Raw genomic sequence first — 23,193 nt, 5'->3', positions numbered from 1 at the left:
TTATGTTTGAGAGCTATTGAGTGTCTCCCTAGGTAGAATATAATAAGCTCCACGAGAGGAGGGACCGTGCTGGAAAGACTCCACCTGCATCTCCAGGTTCACTGGCCACCCCCCTCCTCCCTGCCTACTACGTGCCCCAGGGTGGGTGATGCACCATTGGCATCAATGAGCAGCCTTGGTTGGATTCAACCAACAGGAGGCACCATTAGGAGCTCAAAGGGCAGGGAAAGGGACTGGCCAGAGTACTGTTCTTGGTCTCCTTCCTGTCCTGCTGATGTGGTGGGTCATGAATCATTGTATAGCCGCGCGCTTGGGTTCTGGTCACTGTTCCCTTGCTCTGCCCCTTCTCACATCTCAGAGAGGCTCCCTGCTGCCCCTGCCCTGGTAGGTGTCTTTGCGTCCTGCCCACACCTTTGTAAACAGTCCCTTTATTTACCATCCCTCAAATTCCAATATGAGTGCACCATCTTTCCTACTGGGAGCCCCGCTAGGATTTGCAACTTTGCTTGGTTTGTTGCTTGGTGGCCCTCTAGTGCCTTGGGCAGAGCAACTATTAATACTTATTGAATGAATGAATGCTTTTTTTTTTTTTTGGTAGTATATGTGAGTTTTATTTCTTTTTTATGGGAATTTGTTTTACCTTTTTATTTTGTATTGGAGTATAGCTGATTAACAGTGTTATGATAGTTTCCAGTGAACTTGAATGTATGAATTCTGGAGCCCCAAAGTGGGGACAGGCTCTTGGTTTTTCCTGGTGCTTTGTCAAAGGCTCACTGGTATCTTCTTTATTCAGTTATAGCGCAGTTGTTGGAAACTGGTCACCAGGACTATCCCTCCCACCTCATCCTTTCCTGCTGAGCAGAACCCCACATCACCCCCACTGCCCACCCTTTATTTCAGAGACAACAGTTAAGACTCTGAAAAGTTTTGCTTTTCTCTCTCGCTGGGAATGGGGTGGGGTAGGAAATAAGTGAAACACTTAGAGAAGCCTCCTTTTTGATTTCCAGAAAATCAGATATTCCCTCCACCATTCTTTCCTTGGACACCTGTCGGCCAGACCTCATCTCCTGAGTTAGCACTGGTGGGCGCTACTTGGCCTGGAAAGCGTGGGGCAGTCGCAGGAGCAACAAAGCGAGTCAGTCTAGGGAGACTTGGTGCAGTGGCAGCAGAGGCACGAGTCCTCCGGAACCACCGTTCACGGGCTGTTGGGCGTGGTGGCTGGCTGGCGGCATTCCACCCTGGAGACCATGCAGGATTCTCCCTGCAGCATTTCGTAGGAACGACGCTGTCAGAGAAGACAGTACCTTCCTAGCAGGATGACAGCAACCTTGAGACAAATGGTGCCCAACCCAGGAAACGGGGCCCGACCAACATAGGCCACAACGAAAGGCAGTCGTCACTCAGCCCAGGCCCACAACACTGTCATGACCGTCTGAGCATCCCAGGAATCCTCTCGCCTGTGGAAAGTCAGATTCACATGGTGCTAAGCGGCTGCAGGAGGAGGGCTGGTGCAGGGCGACACAGGCTGGGTCTCTGTGTAGAGAATTCTCCAGAATCATGTGGACAGCAGACCACCCACTGCCCTTTCTCTCCCTCTCCTCCTCTCTCTCTTTCTGTGTCTCTTACACACACACACCCACACCCACACCCAGCCAGCCAGCCAGCCAGCCAGCCACCCACACACACACGCCCACACACACCCACCCAACACAAATGGTGCAGCCCTGGGGACTTCCCTGGTTGTCCAGGGGTTAAGACTCCATGCTTCCAGGGACCCCGGGTTCCATCCCTGGTCAGGGAACTAAGATCTCACATGCCACACGGCAAAACCAAAAAAAAAAAAAAAAAAAGCCTGCGTACAAATGATGAAGTCCTTCCACCTCCCAAACCCAGTCCCACAGAGCTTTGTTTATACTGGCATTACCCACTGGACAAGCAGCTTTTGATTAAAAACACTGAACTCTGCCCAAGTCATTGTGCTGCATACAAGGTAAACATTTGAGGGCCTGATGAGAAGTTCCTCTTTGTTCCCAGGAAGCCTGAAATCGTGGTTTAAGGGAAAAAAAAAAAAAGACTTCTGGCTTGCATGGTCTGAACAAAACTTACATTCTGCCACATTTTTCTATAATGAGCATGTGGGATGTTTTCTGCACTTTAATTTTTATGGCAGAGGTCATAAATAAAATTCACTAGTATTGCCGGAAAAAGCATTCAAAAAGTAGAAGTCTCCTTTAAGTATCACCTTCTGTCTGTCTCCAGCTGGAGATCAATATTTTTATGTATGTGGTGTGGCTACCTCCATCTACTTTCTGTATAGGTATGACTGTAAATATTTATGAATCTTTACACAGGTTTTGTTTTGAGGATTATTTTGCCTGTCATAAATGGGGTTCTCCCATATGTATAGTTTCAGAACTTTTTAAAACTTAATGTATCTTGGAGATCTTTGCATGGTGGATCCAGAGTATAAAGACTAACTTTATTGTTTTTATTGGCTGCTTGGAATTCGGTAGTGTTACCGACCCATAATTTATTTCCCTAGGTCCCTGCCGATGCATACTCTGGTTACCCCTAATATGTCATCATGGTACGTGGTGCTAACAATAAAATGCTGGTGCATTGACTATCTGGACATATGAGCCACTGTTTCTCTATGGAAGAGGCAGTTATATCAATTAAGATACTCTGGGCTTCAAGGAAAAGAAGACTCCAATGGCCAAACAACAAGGGCTTTATTTTCTCATGTTAATGAGAAGTCAGATGAGGGTCCATTCCAAAGATGGTTAGCTCTGGGGTATGAAGCCATCATCGTGGATCCAGGTGCTTTCTCTGCCACCCTTAGTGAGTTGGGAATGCCTCCCCCTTAGTCACAGGATGGCTGGAGACGGCCTCGGCGACATGTGCAGCCATATCTTCAGCTCCCTCTGGTCCCACATACACCAGTTACTGGTGAGGGAAATGGAGCCGCCGTGACTGGCCTGGACCATTACGACTGTTCCTCAGGGGCTTGGAAGAAGAAGGGAGAGAACATGGATTTTATTAATCAATTCCCTGATAGCTCAATTGGTAAAGAATCCGCCTGCCATACAGGAGACCCTGGTTCAATTCCTTGGTCAGGAAGATCCATTGGTGAAGGGATAGGCTACCCACTTACTTCCCTTGTGGATTAGCTGGTAAAGAATCCACCTGCAATGTGGGAGAGCTGGGTTCAATCCCTGGGGTGGGAAGATCCCCTGGAGAAGGGAAAGGCTACCCACTCCAGTATTCTGGCCTGGAGAATTCCATGAACTACAGTCCATGGGGTCGCAAAGAGTTGGACACGACTGAGCAGCTTTCACTTTCACTCTCCAGAAAACATGTTCCAGCTTGCAGCCTGCCAGTGGTACTGAGTACAATTTCCCCACATATTCACCGACTCTAAATAAGATGTTTAAACTTTTGCCAGTATGATGGTCAAAGAGAGTATCTCATCATGGCCTTCCTGCATTTACCTGATTCCTAAGTGATGGTCAGATGTCTGTATACTTGTGGTCCATTTGTGTTTTCTTTTCTGAGGATTACCTTTTGAATCACTTATTTTCTACCGGATAGTGTGCTGTGTTTTTCTTGATTTGCAGCAGTACGACTTATACATTCTGAACACACACAATCAAGCAATTTTAAAAGGTTGTTAAGAATGAAGAACACTTAGATCGTCTATCTCTGTTCTTCCTTGGATTCTCAAGGGTTTCTATAACAGTTCACAAAACAAAGGAAGAAATCCCATTTCAAGGAAAAGGTTATGATGACATGCTTTCCAAACTCTGTGCTTCAGAACAGAAGTGCCTTGACAGATGTTAAAATGTGATTTTTAAACACCACATTAAAAAAAAAAAAATCCGCCTTCAGAGTCTCACAATTCACAGATAGCATAGGGACCGGCTCTGTTTTGACCATGACTGCTTCTGAGCTATGTGACCTGAGGCCCATCACTTCACCTCGCTGAGCCTTGTTTTCCTTATGGTCAGAAGGCCTCACATGGCCAGTGGGGAGGGTAGCAGGTGCATTAGTGTTCTCCGTCTCCCCTTGACTCTTCCCAGGCTCACACACATCCACAACTTCCTACAGCAGCATCTCTGGCTCTCTGTCTTGGGTCTGGGGCAGTCCAGAAGGGGCAGGAAGGTGATGCCCTCCAGAGCAGCCCCCCTCTAGTGGCAGACCAATGTCTGTGGATAAGTCCCTGGCTGCACTGCCCTGAGATACAACTCCGAGGCCCATTCTGTGTCAGGAATCGACAGACAACATCTCTGCAGCTGAATCCAGCCCATCGCCTGCTGTTATGAATAGTTTCATTGGAAAACAGTGACACCCACTAGTTGACACAGGATGCGTATTGCCTGTGACTGCTCTCCTATGTCGTGTTGTGCAATAGACCGCATACCCTGCAAAAACTAAAGTAGCTACTGTGTGGTCCTTTCCAGACAAGTTTGCTGAGCCCTACTCTGTCCTGTTCCCCATTGGTCCCAGCAGGATGAGCCCTGGGTGGCCACAGTGGTAACCTGCTTTCTCGTTACAGGCTCTCCTCTCCTGGTCTCATCCCTCACTGTGCGTTCTGGGGTCTCCTCCCAAATATGCGACTTGTGCTCATAAAGTGGCAGTGACCTAGGCAGACTTGGAAAACAAGTAGAATAGAATGGAAAAAGGAAGGGCACTACAGACAAGAGTGGGTCTGAGATCCAGGGCCAGTGCATCTTGGGGGAGTGGAGTCTTCCACCTCACACAGTGAGCTTGCCACTTGTTTGGGACAGTGGTGTTGCTCCCATTCGTGTTAGGGGTTGGGGGCTTACAAACTAAATGGAAAATGCGAAATGTGAAGATGCTTTTCTCTTCTCTGTACCAAGGAGAACATCCCAATCCCACCTGGTAAGTGGCCACATACACGAATTAGACTCTCCATAGAGAAATGCCTCTGTTTAGTCTATGACTGTACTTATTTTCATAAGTGTAAGACAAACGAGTCATCAAACACCTCTGATCTAAGGGAAGGGGGCTCTTGATGTCTCACTGTTACACTGTTGCAATAATGCCGGTCTCTATTCAAGGGACTAGGCTATAGTGTCTTAAACAGGTTCAACATCCTCCTACCTCCAAACACCTGCACAAGCTGCTTCTGCTACCAGAACACTCCCTCACTAAAGACACTTTTATCACTGCTTGGATCTCAGTTTAAACACCACCTCCCCCAAGGAACCTTCCCTAATTCTCCCTCCAAATGCCCCTCAGTAACACTGTTTGCTGTGCTTACTAGGCTTTTCCATTGTGGTACTTACTTACCATAGTAACTAAATCAATGTTTGTGTAATATCTTTGTCTCCTAACAAGACTATAAACTTCATGGGTATAAAAGCTTCTTTTGAGTATCTACCCAGAAGCGGAATTGCAGGATCATGTGGTAATTCTGGATTTAATTTTTTTTAGGGAGCCATCGTATGTTTTCCATAGCAGCTGTTCCAATGTGTGTTCTGTCGAGGTACTTTCAGGATTTATAGATACTCTGAGCTATAAACCTGAGTTCTTGGATAGTAACCATCAAATTGTTGGAATGCCAGAGAACAGATCAGTGCCTCAGGCTTGGATGAAAGTGCTGGAGCTTGGAATCTAGTCTCAGACTGATCTGAGATTGGAATATCAAATCCCAGACTTCATAGCTGTGTGACTTTGGGCAAATTACTTAACCATTCAGAGCCCTGCTTCCTGCCTCTGTACAATGACAGCAATAAGAATCCTGACCCAAAAGGCTGCTGTGAATGTCCTGTTGGAGAGTGAGTGTAACGCGTGTGGTGTGGGCTCCGGCGCGAAGCGCAAGTCAGTACGTGAGAGCCGTCATCTTTGTTTCTATTGTTGCTGTGGTTGATACCCCTGGAGAAAGCTAAGAGAATGTTGACATGTAGATTGAAGGAGCTTTTCTGCATTAGAATAAGTGAAGGTCTGGTGTCTTTTTCTTCCTCCTGAACCCTGGGAAATTGCTCAGCCTGGGGTTGCCACCCCTGGAAGCCTTTGACCGTGGGGTCCCACAACAGTGTGCCAGTGGGTGGCTCAAAACCTGTGTGGTCTCCTACTTCTCCCCGCTGCAGGGCACAGCATTGCAAAAGACAGAGGCCAAAGCTCAGGACAGCGCCCTGGAAATACTGAGAAATCTGTGACTTCAGGGACAGCTAACCCAAGCCCTCTTGGTCATCCATGACACAAACGCTTCCAGAGAAACTTGATCAAAATGGGGAATTTATCCTAGAATAGAGATGTCCTGTAGTTCAGTGGCAGAAGGTACAGTGGGGCATCTTAAGAGTGGTCCCAGGACCTAAGTCTCCTCCCAGCCCTTTGAAGGCCTCTCGCCACATCCAGTGTCTGCAGACGAGTATACATGGAGGAAGGTAGCTGCTCCCAGAGACCTCACTTCTCTGAGAACTACCTTTCTGCTGCACTGCATCGAGCTTGCTGTGACACAGCTCCACCCTCTTTGTCCAGCTGTGAGCAGGGGTGGACACATGACCCCAGCCGGGCCAATCAGATTCTTCCTTGGGAATTTGGAATCGAGGCTGATTAGTCTTGGCAGAATGGTGATCATAGTGGTTCTCCTTACCTTATGGGATGGTGGTAGAACTGAATAGGGAAATCCAGGCCAAGTTCAGCTCAACACGGGCCACATAGCAAGCACTCAGTAAAGTATGACTGATATTATCCTTGTCATCCCTAAAACCAAGCTCTGTAGCACACAGCCTGGGACATAATGGTGCTCAGTATATATTTTTGGATGAATGGGTGAATCAGTCAGTCAGTCAACAAGAGAATGCCACAGCCACCCATGCTCTTTAATGATGCTCAGTTACAACACACAGACTGCACGTTTGTGCAGAATTTCTCTCTCTCAGATATTTGACTTTGTCTCCTAAAGAAAACCAAGCTGAACACCCCACAACCCCAGCCCTCATGGTGTGAGATGCAGGTGCTGTGTAAAAGAGTTTGAGGGTTGCCAGGTGCCAATGATACATTTTACGGGTCATTAAACCTCTAGTTAGACAAACAATCACGTGTGTTCGTTGAAATGCGATTTGGGCCATTTCAAAGATTAGGCTCATAGTACAGGAAATATGGGGTATGTTTTCCCTTGACGCAGAGGAGGGGGAAATGCCTTCCGCAACAGTGTTGCAGATTCCACAGCACGTTTCTCATTTTATAGTTCCTGCAGTCATTCTCTGTCTCCGCCAAATGATTCCTTGCTCTGCTTCCCCTACTCCCAAATAGTATCTATTTTGTCTGAGTCTCCACCTACACCACGGGCTCAAAAATGTACATCCTGGGGATTTGTACCTGCATTGAAATCGGGAGAATGTTTATATTTTTAAAACGTAGCTGCAGTAAGCGACTTTGGAAATGTACCTTGAACAAATACAAACATGGTAAATCAACTTGCCTTCAGAGAGGCAAGTCAGAAGGAAAGTTTTGCAAATGGAATTTTCTCCTGGTGGTTTAGAAAAGAGCCTTCAAAGTGGTGCCTGGGTTCCCACCTGGGCGGATTTCAGTGGGGGAGAGAAAGCTGAGTCGGGTAGCTCCCTGCTCCTGTGTGGCATCTTCAGCAAAGGGATCCAGCAAGGAAATAAGGGCTCATTTCCCAGAACTCCCCTCAGAGGTGCAGACAGGATAACAGAGGGGCAGATGGCCTTTCTGGTCCAGTCAGACCACAATGAAGCCATCAGACATCAAGTACCTTCGGGAAGAGAGTGTTTGCACACCTTCTTTGATCTCAAAAAACAGTGTTTAACAGCCCTGAATATCTCGAGTTGAAACAATTTTTTAGCCACCAAGATCCTAGAAGGATGACAGACCCTTTATAGGACCTCAGAAAATATTTGTTAAATTAATAATACTCCTTCCAGACCAAAAAAAAGAGAGGGATACCATTCACCAGCAGTGTCACAGGCCAGGCACTTCACATACAGTGTCTCATGGCACAGCCACACTGCAAGGCAGGCCTTGCTATGAGCTTCTTCACCATGTCAGAGGTGAGAACAGAGAAGATAGAAGACTTGTCCACGCTCACTCCACCCAGCAGTAGAAGACCGAGGATTTGAAGCCAATGTCAGCCTCTTGCTGATGTCCACCCTCTGGCCACTTGTCCCCTCCGCTTCTTAAGTGTCCCCTTTGGCTTCATAAGTGCATCTCCTCTGGTTCAGTCTGTCTGTCATGAAGCAGGGGATGACTCATGATGAGAGGGGTCCATGCCCTTAGCATCCACCCACCAAGTTGTAGTCCATGTGAGGACCACACTCCTTGCTGCTTGCCTCCAGACTGTGCCCACCCCCCGACAAAGGCACTTTGCAAAGGCACCCAGAATGGGAAGGCTTCTGGCTCTACAGAGAACAGTACTTCTCATGGGTGACCCCATCATGGCGCACATGGCAACGTGGGCAACTGGCCTCCCCAAGACTGATTAGGAAAAGTTATCATCTTGACCCTTCATGTCCTGGCCATCTTTGCATATATTCTGCCACCTCTCGCCTTCTCATCTCCTAGTCAATGGTATCAGTTCCCTCCATCTTTCAGTATCCATTCCGAAGAGTTATTTAGTCAATCAACAATCATGTATCAATCCCTTACAAAGATAAGACCATCTGATCTCAGAGCTCACAACTAGTATAAGCGTGGCTGCATCAAACAAATGGCATTAGTGTGTGAACTCAGTGTTCAAGGGAGGGAGGCTTTATGCTGTGGGAACTAGCTTGGCCAGTGGAAGGAGAATAGAAGAGGGTGTGTTGGGGAAGGCTTCATGGTGGTGGTGATATGTAAATTGGGCCTGGAAGGATGAGCAGGAGTGTTCCAAGTGGGAGAGGAGAGGAAGGGCCTCTCCTGCAGGAGACATGACATGTCCCAGGAGTACACACGTTTCCGAGGTGTTTAGACGGGAGTACGGGGTGTGTGTACCAGCAGATGCAGGCATGAGAGACTCGATGGAGTAACCCCAAAGAATTGGGACTCTGCTTTGAGGCCACTGAGGAGAGTGGTAGAGACATTTGTTTTATGGAAAGATGGCGGGTAGTTTCCTAGAGCCCTTGTAACAAATTATCGCAAACCGGGTGACTTCAAATGATAGAAGTTGGTTCTCTCACAGTTCAGGAATTCAGAAGCTCAAAATCTAGGCCAGTTGGGCAAGCTTGGCTCCTTGTGGAGGCTCCCTCCTGGCTCCTTGCTACAGCCCCTGCTGACCTCTGGCAGTCCTCAGTGCTCCCTGGGTTGTAGATGGTTCCCTTCAGCCCCACCTCCATCTCCATATGGCCTCCTCTGCTGTCCTCTCCTCTTCTTAGAAGAACACCAGTCGTTGGATGTAGGGCCCACGCACATCCAGTATGCACACGTGTGTGTGTATGTGTGCACACGCTAAGTAACTTTAGTCGTGTCCAGCTCTTGGCGACCCAGTGAACTGTAGCCTGCCAGGCTCCTCTGTCCGTGGGATTCTCCAGGCAAGAATACTGGAGTAGGTTGCTTTGCCCTCCTCCAGGGGATCTTCCCTACTTAGGGATCGAACCCGCATCTCATATCTAACCTGCATTGGCAGGCAGGGTCTTCACCGCTAGTGCCACCTGGGCAGCCCTCATCCGGTAAGACTTTATCTTAACTAATTGCATCTGCAAAGACCCTCTTTCTGAATGAGGTCTCGTTGTGAAGTTTCACATGGGTGTAAATTTTGGGGATGATGCTGTTAAACCCACTGTATGTAGATCATAAAGAGGCAGGAATGTCAGTGGGAGCCTGCAGGACTAGCTGGGAAGCCAGTCCTGCAAAGAGAGCAGGGGACCTGGATGTTGGCAGCAGCAGAAGGACCCACCGCCACCCAGGGGACTTGCTCACGTGGGTCTGTGACCACGGGGAAGGGACACGTAATGACGCAGCAAGCCCCGTGGAAGGGACCTTAAAGGCCAAATCATCCGCTTTTCCTCTGTTTACTGAGAGGTGTGGTCACAGATGCCATTACCTGGTGGAACCAGCATCTTAAAGCCAGACAGTTTGTCTCAAGGACCCATCTCTATTCTTAAGATTGTTTTAATGCACACTCGCTCTTCCTGGTCTCATTTAGACAGGGCCTTGAGCTGAGAAGCTTATTGGCAGAACTCATAATCGTCTTAATAGCCAGCATTTACAGAGCACGCGTTAAATGCTGGGTGCTCTGTGAAATGCCTTGAATTCATTAGCTGTGATTCTCACAACATCCCTAAAAAGAAAAGCCGTATTATGGATGTCCTCCTTTCACACGTGAGGACACTGATTCTCCAAGAGGTTATAACTTGCCCAGGGTCACACAGCAATGAATTGGAATCCAGGGCCAAATGATGCCAAAGGCAGTTTCTAAGCAAATAATAGTAATAATTTTAGAGACTTGCCTGGTGGTCTGGTGGTGAAGACTTTGCCTTGCAATGCAGGAGGTGCAGGTTCAACCCCTGGTCAGGGACCCAAGATCATGCATTATGGCCAAAAAGCCAAAACATAACACAGAAGGAATATTGTAACAAATTCAATAAAGACTTTAAAAATGGTCCACATTTTTTAAAAAGTCTTAAAAAATGATAATTTTAAAATGCCTCCATTAAAAAGTATTTATATATATATTCCTATATATATGGGATTGCTGGAATGGGGTATGGAAATGACATCAATTCAAGTAGCCCCAATTTATCCCACTCCCAGAGAAAGTCTCCATGTCCCTAGCATGGGATAAAGAACCAGCTCTGGCCTGGATGACAAACTGGGGTCATCCCCCCAGCCTGCAGGGGACTTAAACGAGATGCACACAAGACCCAGAAGGGCATCCGTCTGTCAAGTGAGGGGCCGGGGCTCCAACTTAATTAATGCCCTTCTCTCTGCTAACATTTCTTTTGCCCTCCCATCTGTTCAAAGGAAGCCTTTTCCTCTCTGGGGATTAAGGGACCTTTTCGGTTCCAGCTTATTCAAAATAAAGTTCCTTGGAAGAAGTGCCCAATTTCTTTTTTTCCTTTGAGCCTGACATGCAGAGCCAGCTGTTGAATCAGGAAACTCTGCCAGGAGAGCCTGCCATGCCCAGATCTCATCTGGTATCTGCTTGGGTGGGGTTTTGCTCCTCCCCAACTTTTTAAAAAAAATTCTTGTAGGGTTTTTTCCACTTAATTATTAGTATTCTTCCAAGGGAACCTGGAACTAGCAGATCCAGAAATCAGAGCCTCAAGAGAGGCTGTGTTCCTCCCTAAAGACATAAACAAGGCTCTGAAGACACAGGACCGAAGATAGGGTGGAGGTTGATGCCGTCAGCCTGACCGACCTCAGCCCTCCCTTTTCCCACAGCTTCCTGTGCTCATCTGTCTTCACCCGGGCTGGCTGCCTCTGGGCATCCTGACTCACCAACTGGTCCCCTTTGTGTTGTGGCCAGAGGAGGAGGTTACCTGGGTTGAGGGTGGAATCTGAGGATGGAGCAGCTTGGTCTCACCCTAAAACATTCCCCAACACCCTAAATTTGGTACATACCTGAAATTACACCACTGACCAAGCATCCCAGTGGATTTGCCTGCTCCCTGGCCTCAATTTTCAGGGGAAAATGCTGCTAGGTGCTCTCATATGTTAGCCATTCCCACTTTAGTATGAAATAGTCTACGAGTTGGTTTCCATAGGTCAGAGCAGCACAAGAATGTTTGGTACCTTGAGGTGGAGGGAAAGGAAGAATTAAAGGAAAGAGGAGCATTTATACATCAGTAGAGAAAGAAAGAAAAGGAAACCCAGCGTTATTATGTGCCTACTGTATACTGGTCCTTTCCATATTTATTATTTATATTTTCATGACAACCCTAAGGTTGTTCATTATCATCTACATTTTGTAGTTGACTCACCAGTGACCATCATCCCAGCTGAGTGGTCTAACCCAGTGGTTCTCCAGCTTGGGTGTAAGAATCCCCAAGAGTGCCTAATGGGGATTCCTGGACCCCACCCCACCCCCAGGTCCTGTTTCACTTGTATGCAGCCCATCAATTTGCAAGTGTGATACACTCCCAAGTGATGCAATGATGTTGGTCCATGGGCCGCCGCTTGAGCAGCACAGGTCTAGTCACGGCAGTTTTACCTAGCCAATGATGGGCCCGAACAATGGGCCAGCCTGAGCCCACTTGGGCCAGTGAGACAGGGAAGTAGATTTGCCAGGGGCTTCTGGGAAAGAAGTCTTGACGCCGCTGGCTACCAGCAGTCATTTTACAGGCACACGAGGAGGATGTCTAAGGGTGAAGCTGACTCTGGACAGCCAACTCCATGGGAAGCTCAGTGAAACAACAGAACTTCAAGGCCAGCCCTGGATTCTACTCTGGAGTCCCTCTTACGTGAAGTAGGAAATTTCCTAATTGCTTATGCAAGGGTGGATGGAGTTGCCTGTTGCTTTGAGCTCAGAGCATCCTAACAGATATTAGGTCATATCATTGTCATTCTCAGATGAAGAGAGGTAGGTTCGGTCCAAGCCCAAGGTCACTCAGCCAGGAACGCAGGTCTGTGTGATGCCAATTTGTTATACTTTCTGGTGTACACTTTCTTATACTTTCTCTCCAGTACCTGATGTGACTCCCCATCTGGCCCAAGTATTTGGGGCCAGACCCACTGAATCTCCCATCACCAAGAGGTTCAGGATTCCATCCATCCATCTGTCCATCCAGCTTCCACCCAGTCATCAAGTCAGCCTTCCCTTCACCTAGTGATTATCGTGTGCTTGGTGCACATCAAACTCTGTACTCAATGCTTGTGATCCGTGATGACAAGTTTCCATCTTAGCCCTGAAGGAGCTCAAATCCAGAGGAAGAGAGAGCCCCACAATATCTGCGTCTCTGCTACATCCCCAAGACTTTGGCATAGCAGCCAGTCCACTGAGGCCAGATGCCCAGTCCTGTTGGGTTTCTAACCTGTCAGCATATCATAAAAACCCAGTCTTCTTTTATTTAACTCAGATTTATATGCCTTTGGAAAGCTGGATTTCTTTTTGTTCGTTTGTTTAACGTCAGTAAAGCAATTCAAGATCTGCGGTGATGGGGATTATATACATATCCGGCCGTCACATTTCTATGTTTATAGAGCATCAAAGAGCACAGCACATTATTAAACTTCTAATTAATGCTCGTAATGCTCTGGTGTCATGAGCAAAGGGCGGATAATAACCTTATTTTACTGAGGGGACCAGCGGCCACTGTAATTCAGCAACTTGCGCATGGTCCCATGGCAGATCACCTGCATTTTGCACCTTCATTAACAGCACAGCTTATTAATTATAACAGTTACACAAACAGCTAGCATTTACTGAGAAGACCCCATAAACCTGGCCCCATCCTGAGAACCTGACACACATTAGCACTGAATCTCTGTCACCACCCTGAGGTAGGCTCTGTGCACGAGGAACCCAAAGCTCAGAGAGGTATCGTATTTGCCAATGACTCTTGTCTGTCACGTTGAGAAGTGAGAGCTTGTATATACTTGTCCTGAGTCTTCTGCTACTTTGCTGTGTGACCTTCAGAAAATTCTCAGCCTTTCCAGATCTTGGGTTGCTCATCTGTTAGTGGAGCAGGGAGAGTAAAGACTTTGGAACTAAACTGCGTGTTGGATCTGAACCCCACCTCTGCCCCCTGCTTGTCATGCAACTCTGGAAGCACCCTTGACCTCTCTGTAACTCCATTTTCTACATCTGTATAAGGGAGGTGATGGACAGCCCTATCCCACACCCTTGTGTCGCAAGGGTGAAATGAGTTAATGCACAAAAATGTTTGCAACAGTGCCTGGTACTTAGTAAGCACTCGATAAATGTCAGCCATTTCCTTAAAAATTTATTTTTTAATTGGAGGATAATTGCTTTACAGTGCTGTGTTTCTCCCGTTCAACAAAGTAATCAGACATAAGGATACGTATGTCCCCTCCCTCTTGAACCTCCCTTGCACTCCAACCCCAATCCCACCCCTCTAGGCCGTCACAGAGCACCAAGCTGAGCCCCCTGTGTTATATGGCAGCTTCCCACTAGCTATCTGTTTTACACATGGTAATGTATGTGTTTCCATGCTTCTCTCTCAGTTTGTCCCTATTGGCCATTTTAAGTTTATCTGTCATGTGGTGAAAAGATTGTGCTGGGTGGTCTCTTAGCGCTGATACTCTCTGATGATCCTGAAATTAATGACCTCCCATGGGATGTGATTTAGCCACAGGGAAATAGTATATACAGCTCTCCTTGGGCGTTGTTTGGGGTCATCTAGACAAAATACTTGCCATGTGCTAACAAAAATCATGGTCAAGATCCTTTTCATTGCAAATGAGAGGAAAACCCAATTCAAAGTGGCCTAAGCAAAAGAGAAAATTGCCTCAGGTAAGCAAGAGTCCGCAGGTAAATCTAGCTTCTGCTTATTATACCTGCCTCTCCTTCCTCACTACTCTGCACCCCTACCCCACTTCTGTGCTCCACTTGGACTGAACCATCTTCTGTGTCAAGTTCTCAGCCACCTCTGTTTTTCATGTACTGTTACGTCTGCCTGGAACTCCATCCTTCTCCTTCCTCTCTTACACCCTCCTAGACTTCAAGACCCCCTTAGACTAAGAAGTTACCTCCGTGCCCTGGCCACCCCTCTGTCCTCGATGAGTCAGACATGCCCGAAGCCCCCAGGCCCACTCTGGCCACAGCCTGCATAGCGCGGCGTTATAGATTGCTTAGTTGCCTACCTGCCCCCTTGGGACTCCGAAAGGGTGTGTCTGTCCTAGTCCTGGGCTGGCCCCCTCAGAGGAGCTCAGTAAGCCTTTTCTGAATGAAAGAATATCCAATGTGTCCTACACAATGGGGACGATTCATTGACAATTCCAAAGACTGGAGTGCCAGGAGCAAAGCCCAGAGTGGGCAAGGGAGTTAGAAAGCCCTAGACAACTGTCAGGAGACCCCAGCGCTGGCGGGAGCAGTGTAGGTCTGCACGAGGTTAGGCAAATGGGCACTCTTGAATCTCGCCTCTGGCTAGGCTCTTACCCCAGCCCGAACACTACGTCCCAGAAAAACCTGGACTACTTCTCCCCGAAAGATACATCCAAGGTGGTTTTATTTGCAGGTCCTGCATAGGATCTTGTGAAAACAAAAATAATCTCTCACCCACCTCTGTGGTGTTTGGTTCGCTTCCCTCTCATTTGCCCGACAACCCGCCTCTTTTCTGTTTAGGCCCAGCAAAGTGTGAAAATGAACATTTGACACCATCAAGGGCATCCATGCTGTCGCCTTTTTGGAGAAGCGCTCTTTGTTCAGGCTTTCACATTTGAGAAGCACACGCAGGTTCAGCTTCTGATTTTCTCCACCCCAGGCTGTCAGCCACAGTCTTCGCCCTTCTCTGCTCATCCCCACCCCCTGCCCATGTTTGCTAACTCTGAGAAGGAGGATGTTTTGCTTTTTTAAACAAGCCTGAGCCCCAATTAGTTTCTCACTAACTTGATACTCATTGGTGGCGACCGTGGTTTCTCATCTAGCGTTGTTATTGATTTGGTCAGAAGTAATTAAGGAGATAATTCTTACTCAATTACATTTCCCTGAATTTCCTGAGGTTGCTAGCTCTGCTCCCTGTCTGTATTTTCTTTTCCAAATTAATTTTGTCTTGACTCTGAAATGAGACCGGATATGATGGTCTTGTTGTGTTGATTTTCATGAGAACAAACCAGGGCTCTGTATTTTAATTCCAACTAGGGCTCCCACATTCTTTTAAGCTAGATTTTTTTTGAAATTCTTGATTTTTTTTTTAGGCCGTGCTGCGTGGCATATGGGATCTTAGTTCCCTAACCAGGGATTGAACCCAAGTCCCTTGCATTGGGAGCGCAGAGTCTTAACCACTGGACCACCAGGGAAGTCCCCTTATGTAATTTCTTTAAGCTAATATACACAAGTTAAAAAGAAAAAATAGCACGGAAAGGCTTTTACCGAAGAGGAACCCGTCTTCCTGGCCCACATCTCACTCTTGATGCCATTCCCCGGGCAGCCTCGTCTAACACTTGTTTCCAGCGATCCGCACCTCCAAGTTATTTAAGTTTTATCTCTGTTTCTCAGTTAATACATTTAAGGCTGTGATGATTTTCTATGAAAGATGAGGATCTAGTTTCTTTCTAGCCCTGTGCTCTCACTGCCCACTTCCGAATCCCATCCCCTGGAGGACAGTGCTACTTTAATAGTTCCGGTACTGGTTAATTTTGTATCTTTTAAAAGTATGTTATCAGGTCAATGAATCTATTCCATATGATGCGATCATGATAGACACATGACTTTAGACATCTGTGCAAGCCCATGGACTACACAGCAGGAGCGAATCCTAATGTAAAGATGGGCTGTGGGTGATGGTGTATCACTGTAGGTTCATCACTGGTAAGGCGTGCACCGCTCTGGTGGGGATGTTGTTAGTGGTGGAGAATGTGGACGTGTGGGCCTGGTGTGGGGAGGTGGTGGTGAGAGGTAGGGGGGTGGTAAGGGAGCTGTCTACACCTTTTGCTCAGTTTTGCTGTTCTTTAAAAAATTACCTTTAAAAGCAACTGTTAGACTTGTAGCATAGCTCTATTGACCCTGAAGAATAGAAGAGGAAAAGCCTGACTCCTCCCTGGGACTGCTCATGTCTTACTACTGCTCTTCCATTGTCGAGATTGATAACACCTGCATTCCCTTCAGGACTGGTAATTCCGTTTTCCAGGCTTTGTCTGTGAGCTGAGTCTAAAAGTTGAAACTCAACAAATGTTGCAGTTGCGTTTTCACCCATTCACCCACTCGCTCAGCCGAGAAACCTCTCTGTCCTTGTCGTGTGCCAGAGACCAAAGATCCAGGTCATAAGGTCACACACACTCCCTGCACGAACTGCCAGGCTGGAATTTAAAGGAGGAGAGAGGAAACATGCAGTTTACAGTGTAAGCATGATAACCGCTTAAATCAGTGGTTTTTAACTTTGTGGTCAAAACACAAATATGGAACCTAACTAAGAGGTAAGCTGAATATATAGCTAATATCTTAACTAGGAGCCGCTTGGCTGTCTTTGTGAGCATAGGCAGAATCTCGGCCCGTCTGCCCCCTCCACTGATCCTCAGGCTGAAGCCACAGCTCTAGAGCATTCTGCACGCCGAGGACTGAGAGGTGGTGAGAGGCGTCGCAGCTGCAGTTCTGTTTCACGGTTGTAAAGCCCCCACCAGAGAACCTGTGCAGCATCGGGTGCACTTGTCCAGGACACACTGCTGCGAAACAGCACTCAGAGGACAGCTGGGGACAGACATCTGCTCATCGTGAGAGGTGCCAGACCCGTCTTGACGATGCCTGTGGCCCAGCCCAGGTCACCTGGGGGGGAGTCTCTGGGACCGTGGAGGGGAATATTCTGACTGCCTTTGACCTGAGGGTCCCATCCAGGTGGGTGCGTGTGTGTGTTTGCTTACTGAAGTATAAAATCTGTCTGGAAGGATACAGAAGAACTTGATAACATTAGTCATCTCCAGAGAGGGAAATGAATGTCTGGAGGACAAGGTGGAAATAATAACTTTTTAACTACATACCCTCTCGTATGTTTTAAAATCATTTGAAAATATTACCTATTCAAAAAAAAAACTAAAATAAAAAATGAAGTAAAACTCAAGGCTTCATTTTCAGTTCATAGTGAGGACCCTCATCTCTAAGCTTATCTTGCTGAAGTGGCTTCTCATGGTTCCTCGGCAGCATTAAAGCTTTAGGCATCTTTCCTCCAGCTTGGGGATGTCAAGAGAACCCAGTTTCTCATGGTTCCTGCTGTTTGAGAACCTGTTTCTTCCACTGTCTGTGTTCGGTTCAGTCTGAAACTGGGGTAACAGTCTCCCTCACCACCCCCAAGCCGTGTTTGGTGCCTTCATTTGTCGCGTTGTAGTTGAATTGCCTGTTTGATACAAGTCTCCCCACTAGACCATGAACTCCTTGAGGGCAGAGATGGTGTCTCATTCTGAGTCATGTCCCCAGCTGGTTTCTGATTCCCAGTAGGTATTTAAGAAATAGCGGGGCTACTCTTGCCCCTCACCCAGCCTCCTTAATGTGGTTCATATACCTTGGAACTGAATAGCACCCTGTGGACAGCACTATAGGGTTCATACCATAGCAGGCCTGGAGTCACACAAAGCCTCGTCCCAAGGGGAGAGGCCCCACCCAAGCTCTTCTGCATCTTGGCTGTTTTCTCTTTCAGCGCTGGCTTAGATACTCTGCTTCTGCTTCTTAAATGGAAGGTAAGCAGATATTAACCAATGGAAGGCTGGGTTTCCTTGGACCTTCAGGGACTTTGCCCAGATTTTGCAAAAAATGTTGATGTCATCTTCCAAGTTAAGAAAAAGAACTGAAGCTACATGGGGACTTAATCCCCTCCCCCCACCCAACCCATACGCCCACCTGGCTATTGACAACATGAGGGAGATTTTCTCGGGTCACTACTTGTTTCTTTTCTCCAAAATGAATTCCCAAGGAATTTGTTTCGTTTTCTAGAAAGGGAGTAAGTTGTGATGTGATCAGCAATACAGAGAGCCCCGTGATCAACTAGATGGCAAATTCTCACTCCTGTAGCCAAAATCCAGTCTTTGTACCCCTGTACTGAATTGAGTCTCGGAAACAGTTTAGGATGAAGTAGAAAAGAGTAGCTTTATTGCTTTGCCAGGCAGAGGGGGCCACAGCAGGCTAATGCCCTCAAAACTGTGTGTCCCAACCCGGAGATTGTAGTGAGTAGTTTTATGGTAGTGGTTCAAAGAGGACAGTGTGATGCGTTCGTGGACATTCTTCTGATTGGTGGGTGATGAGGTTTCTAGGAGTCAGCATCATCAACCTTTTGGTTCCAACAGGTCTGGGGTCTGCATACTTGTGGGCAGTATGCAGTTAACTTCTTCCACCTGGTGGGGTTTCCATATCTGCAAAACAGCTCAAAGCTATTGTTACATGTATCCCTTGAGGGGGGACCAGGACCCTGCCCCAAGGCCACACTATTGTTTCCTGATTGTCTCTCTCTCCTCCCTGATTAGCCGCTGTTTGGCCTCTGTCATCCAGGGAAGGTCTGGAGGCAAATGAAACCTATTTCCCATAATCAAGAAACCAGGGACACAAAAAGACTTTTGTGCCCAGGAGCCCCACAGGGTCTTGCTCGGTTTCACTCCTACCAGCTGGGTGACCTCATCCAGGTTATTTAATTAATCTGGTTTCAGTTTCCTCACCCATAACATGGGGATAATAATAGTTACGGCCCTCAACTTTTGGAGTGGTTGTGAAGATTTAATGCGAAAACGTATGTAAAGCGCCTGGTAAAGGAATGGCAGTCACGTGTCATGACGCTGATTTTCCTTCCTGGGACCATGGCGGACATTGATGATCAACCACAGAACTCCTTTCTGGAGAGATCCAACTGCAGGGAGCTATAGGCGGCCACTGCTTCTAATGGGTAGATTGAAGCTAGCATTCAGCTTGGAGCCCATTAGCCATCTCTAGCCTAGTATCTTTCCAGACATTTGGGAGGTGCTGAAAATTCAGGCATTGTTATCATTACTAAACAGAAGCACCTTTGGCAAGGTGGCTGTTACATCCTGGGGCCCCTTCCCTGAATCTCCTTCAGGAGGTTGAGTGGCAGACTGTCATATACATTCCCATTGGCTACTAATGCTCAGCAGCTGGCCTGCTGGCCCCTCCTATTTAGTCTTTCAAAAGAGCTTATGAAATTAATGTACTTACTTTTTAAAGAATTTTTTTTTAACTGGGTGGATAGCACATTTGCTGCTAGCAGGCCAGCTCAATCCCAGGGCTGATGGGGGCTCACTGTCGGTGGCCTCCAATTTCCATTTCTATCAAGCAAGAGCAGGGAGGCAAAGACAGATTAGGAGGAACCGGGACTTGATTGCAAGCTATGGCATCTAGCGCCACCTACTGTTATATCCCTGCATTGCTACCATTGCCAACTGCGTTGAAGTTGATAGCCTTACTCTGCCCTTAGTGAGTAAATGGGAATATTTTCATAATCTCACTCAAATTACATTTTTTCACTTATAACTTAATTTTGTAAAAATGCCAGATCCTCATGATGTCGTGGCAATGAAAGTAACATTTCCTTGGCGTGTTTGGTTCCAAAGACCTACATACCAAGCGTGTCTTTTAGTCCTCTTATGTCTTTTGAATAAAGACCCGGCAGGTGCTTGCCCGCTGAGAGCCCTGGTAACTGGAGGGAGTGACTTGCCTGGGGTCACACCGCTGAGGGGCAAGGACTCGGGGCTCTGAATTCATATGCCTTTATTCTCCCTCTGTGTCTGTCACTCCTCCCCCCAGGGCCATCTTGGGACCACCTAGCTCAACACGTTGCCAGGCCCCTCAAAGCACAGTTTGCGTTCCCATAGTGGATCCTGCTGGCTGATTCACAAAAGGGAGGAAGGGGAAGGCTGTATTGCGCCCCATGGAAGAAAAGCCAGTGAAACAGTTCTTTATACTTTTGTGCTTTTTTCTGAATGTCAGTTGTGCCCACCCCCACCCCAAGGCTCCCTCCTCCCCCTCTGTAACACATCACTCTGCCTTCATTAACTGGAACGTTCATCCCCTCCGTGTGCTCCTCCAGAATCCATCTTCACACTCGTCCTCCTTCTCAAGGAGACTGGATGGATTAGTCAGAGTTCTTCAGAGAAAGAGAACTAATGGGGTACAATTAGGTATAGATACGGATTTGTCGTCGTTGTTCAGTTGCCAAGTCATGTCCAACTCTTTGAGACCACACGGACTGCAGCACACCAGGCTTCCCTGTCCCTCACCGTCTCCCGCTGTTCGCCAAAGTTCACGTCCACTGAAATGGTGATGCTGTCCAGCCATCTCATCCTTTGTTGCCCTCTTCTCCTTCTGCCTTCTGTCTTTCTCCAGAGATTTACTATAAGGAATTAGTTCATGGACTTGTGGGGGCTGATAAGTCCCAAGACGTGCATTTGGCAAACTGGAAACCCAGAAGAGCTGTTGGCAGAGCACCAAAGGCCTAAGAACCAAGAGAGCTGATGGTGTAAGTGCTAGTTCAAAAGCTTCCAGACTCAAGACCCAGGGAGGGCCGACATTTCAGTTTGAGTCCAAAGGCAGAAAAAAAACTGATGTCCCAGCTGGAAGGCAGTCAGACTAAAGGAACTTCCTCTTATTGGGGATGGTCTGCCTTTTATTCTGTGCAGTCCTTCCAAATGATTAGATGAGGCTCACCCTCACTAGGGAGGGCCGTCTGCTCCGTCAGGTTATATCTCATCCAACAGCATCCTCACAGAAAAACCCAGAATAACGGTTGTCCAAATGTCTGAGCAGCCCATGGCCCTGCCAAGTTGACACACAAAATGAATCATGGCACCAGGCGTCTGATCGTCCTCTGCCAGCTGACAAGCTATGTGAGTGCGGATGATTGCCTCTCTGCTTCTGTTTCTCCTTCTGTACAATGGGTGGCACTTTCAGGATCCACCACAGCTTTCACACCAAGGCCAGGTCAATCCATCAGTCCCCAGTCAGTGAGTCGTTTCTGCCCTACGCTTGGACTCCTGCCAGGGGCCAACTTTGCTCTGGAGCTCGCGTTGCACCGGCTAAGACTTCAGCAGGTCCCCATCATGATCTGAGACTCTCTCTGCCCAATCCGGCTCACTCCTTTTCTTTCTCACCCTCAATAAGACTCTTGTGCCCCTGTCTCAGTGCCCACTTCCCAGAGGGCCCAGCTGATGTAGATGTTAACATTCTTAAGGAGTTCAGGTCATTTACTCTGCAGAATGACTGTACTGCAAGGTGATTATAGTAATAATACTGTATTACATATTTGAAAGTTGTAAGGGAGTCCATCTCAAAAGTCGTCATCACAAAAAAATATTTCTGTAACCGTGTAAGGTGACAGATGTCAACTAGATTTACTGTGGTGGATTTATCTTGTGGTAGATCTTTTGTGGTGTACTATACAAATATCAAATCATTGTGCTGTACACCTGAAACAATGTTATATGTCAATGATACCTCAAAAATAACAAATGCTGTCTAAAGGAGGGACCCTGCCTTTAGTGAAGAGAGTCTCTAAAGAATTCAGGAGCTCATTTCATATTTCAGTTGCAAGGTCTGCATCTGGATGAAGTCATTAGTTCAGGGTTATCCATACACTGTAAGTGGGTACCTGCCTTATACCCTTATGGCATAGAAGTTTACTCTCCCCAAAGGAAAGCATCGATCACCATCATAAAACCACCAAAAGCTTAAATATCAGTATGCAAGCTGAGACTCGTGTGTACACTCTTCCCATGGACCCTGCCCACTCTCTGCTTGCTTTGTTGTTTATACCTTGTCCATAATGAGTCTGCAGTTTGCTAAACATCTTGCCTATTCCTCAGTGTTCTCTTTTCCAACCGTCTCCCTTTCCCCCGCCCCCCTCACCACTTGACAGAGCATCCCCAGCTGTTCCCCTGACGTCTGTATCAACCCAAGTACATTTAGCAGGAATTCATTTCCATCTTAATCTGATTCAAGGAAGTGGATCATATTTTAAGAACTAACGAAGATGGGTTTAGAACATGCTTTCATAAAAGACAAGAGAACAACAGACATTTCAAAGATTGCCTCTCTGGCCTTGACCTTCAACCGATCATTCTGATCTTCTGCCGTATAAAAATTCTTATGACAAAATCTAACAAAGCGCAATGGGCCAGCTTTGGAGGCAGCATCCATAAATTAATAGCTGTCACTGCTATCCCTTGTCTAGCCCCTGCCATGCAAAATTGGCAGCAGGGTAAAGTAGTGGTTAAGAGCACATGCTTTTCAACAACAAACAGCAACAACAAAACCCGATTGAAAACTAGACAGAGGATCTGAACAGACATTTTTTAAGGAAGATGTATCCCGATGGTCAACAGATACATGAAAAGACATTCGGCATCTCTATAATCATCAGGGAAATGCAAATCAAAGCCACCATGAGATATCACTTCACACCTGTTAGACTGGTCACTATCTAAAAGGCAAGAATGGGAGAATGTGGAGGAAAAGGAGACCTTGTATACTGTTGATGGGACTGCAACTTGGTGCAGCCGCTCTGGAAAACAGTATGGAGATTCCTCAAAAAATTAAGAGAACTGCCATGTGAGGCCTAAATGTTCCACTTCAATAGCCAAGATAGGAAGACAATCCAAGTGGCCATCAGTGGGTGAATAAATAAA

The 23,193-nt window shown here is 47.1% G+C and overlaps 1 protein-coding gene across 6 annotated transcripts in view; it reads left to right on the top strand.

The window, feature by feature from the left end:
- The window catches only part of CCDC60 (coiled-coil domain containing 60), a 163,782-nt gene that overhangs the window by 44,129 nt on the left and 96,460 nt on the right, over positions 1-23,193 (top strand). Inside the window, exon 1 of one of the 6 annotated variants that reach the window (XM_069557941.1) lies at positions 16,898-17,413. The exons of 4 other annotated variants lie outside the window; for them this stretch is intronic. The gene's annotated coding sequence lies outside the window, so the exon portion shown is untranslated. Of the gene's footprint in view, positions 1-16,897; positions 17,414-23,193 lie in introns of those variants that run through there. One more of the 6 variants, XM_069557940.1, reaches the window with a different exon arrangement.

The sequence above is a fragment of the Ovis canadensis genome, chromosome 17, assembly GCF_042477335.2.
Source record: "Ovis canadensis isolate MfBH-ARS-UI-01 breed Bighorn chromosome 17, ARS-UI_OviCan_v2, whole genome shotgun sequence".
NCBI classification, from domain to species: Eukaryota; Metazoa; Chordata; class Mammalia; order Artiodactyla; family Bovidae; genus Ovis; species Ovis canadensis.
The sequence above is the reverse complement of the archived record's forward strand: the minus strand, read 5'-3'. Positions and strand labels throughout refer to the sequence as shown.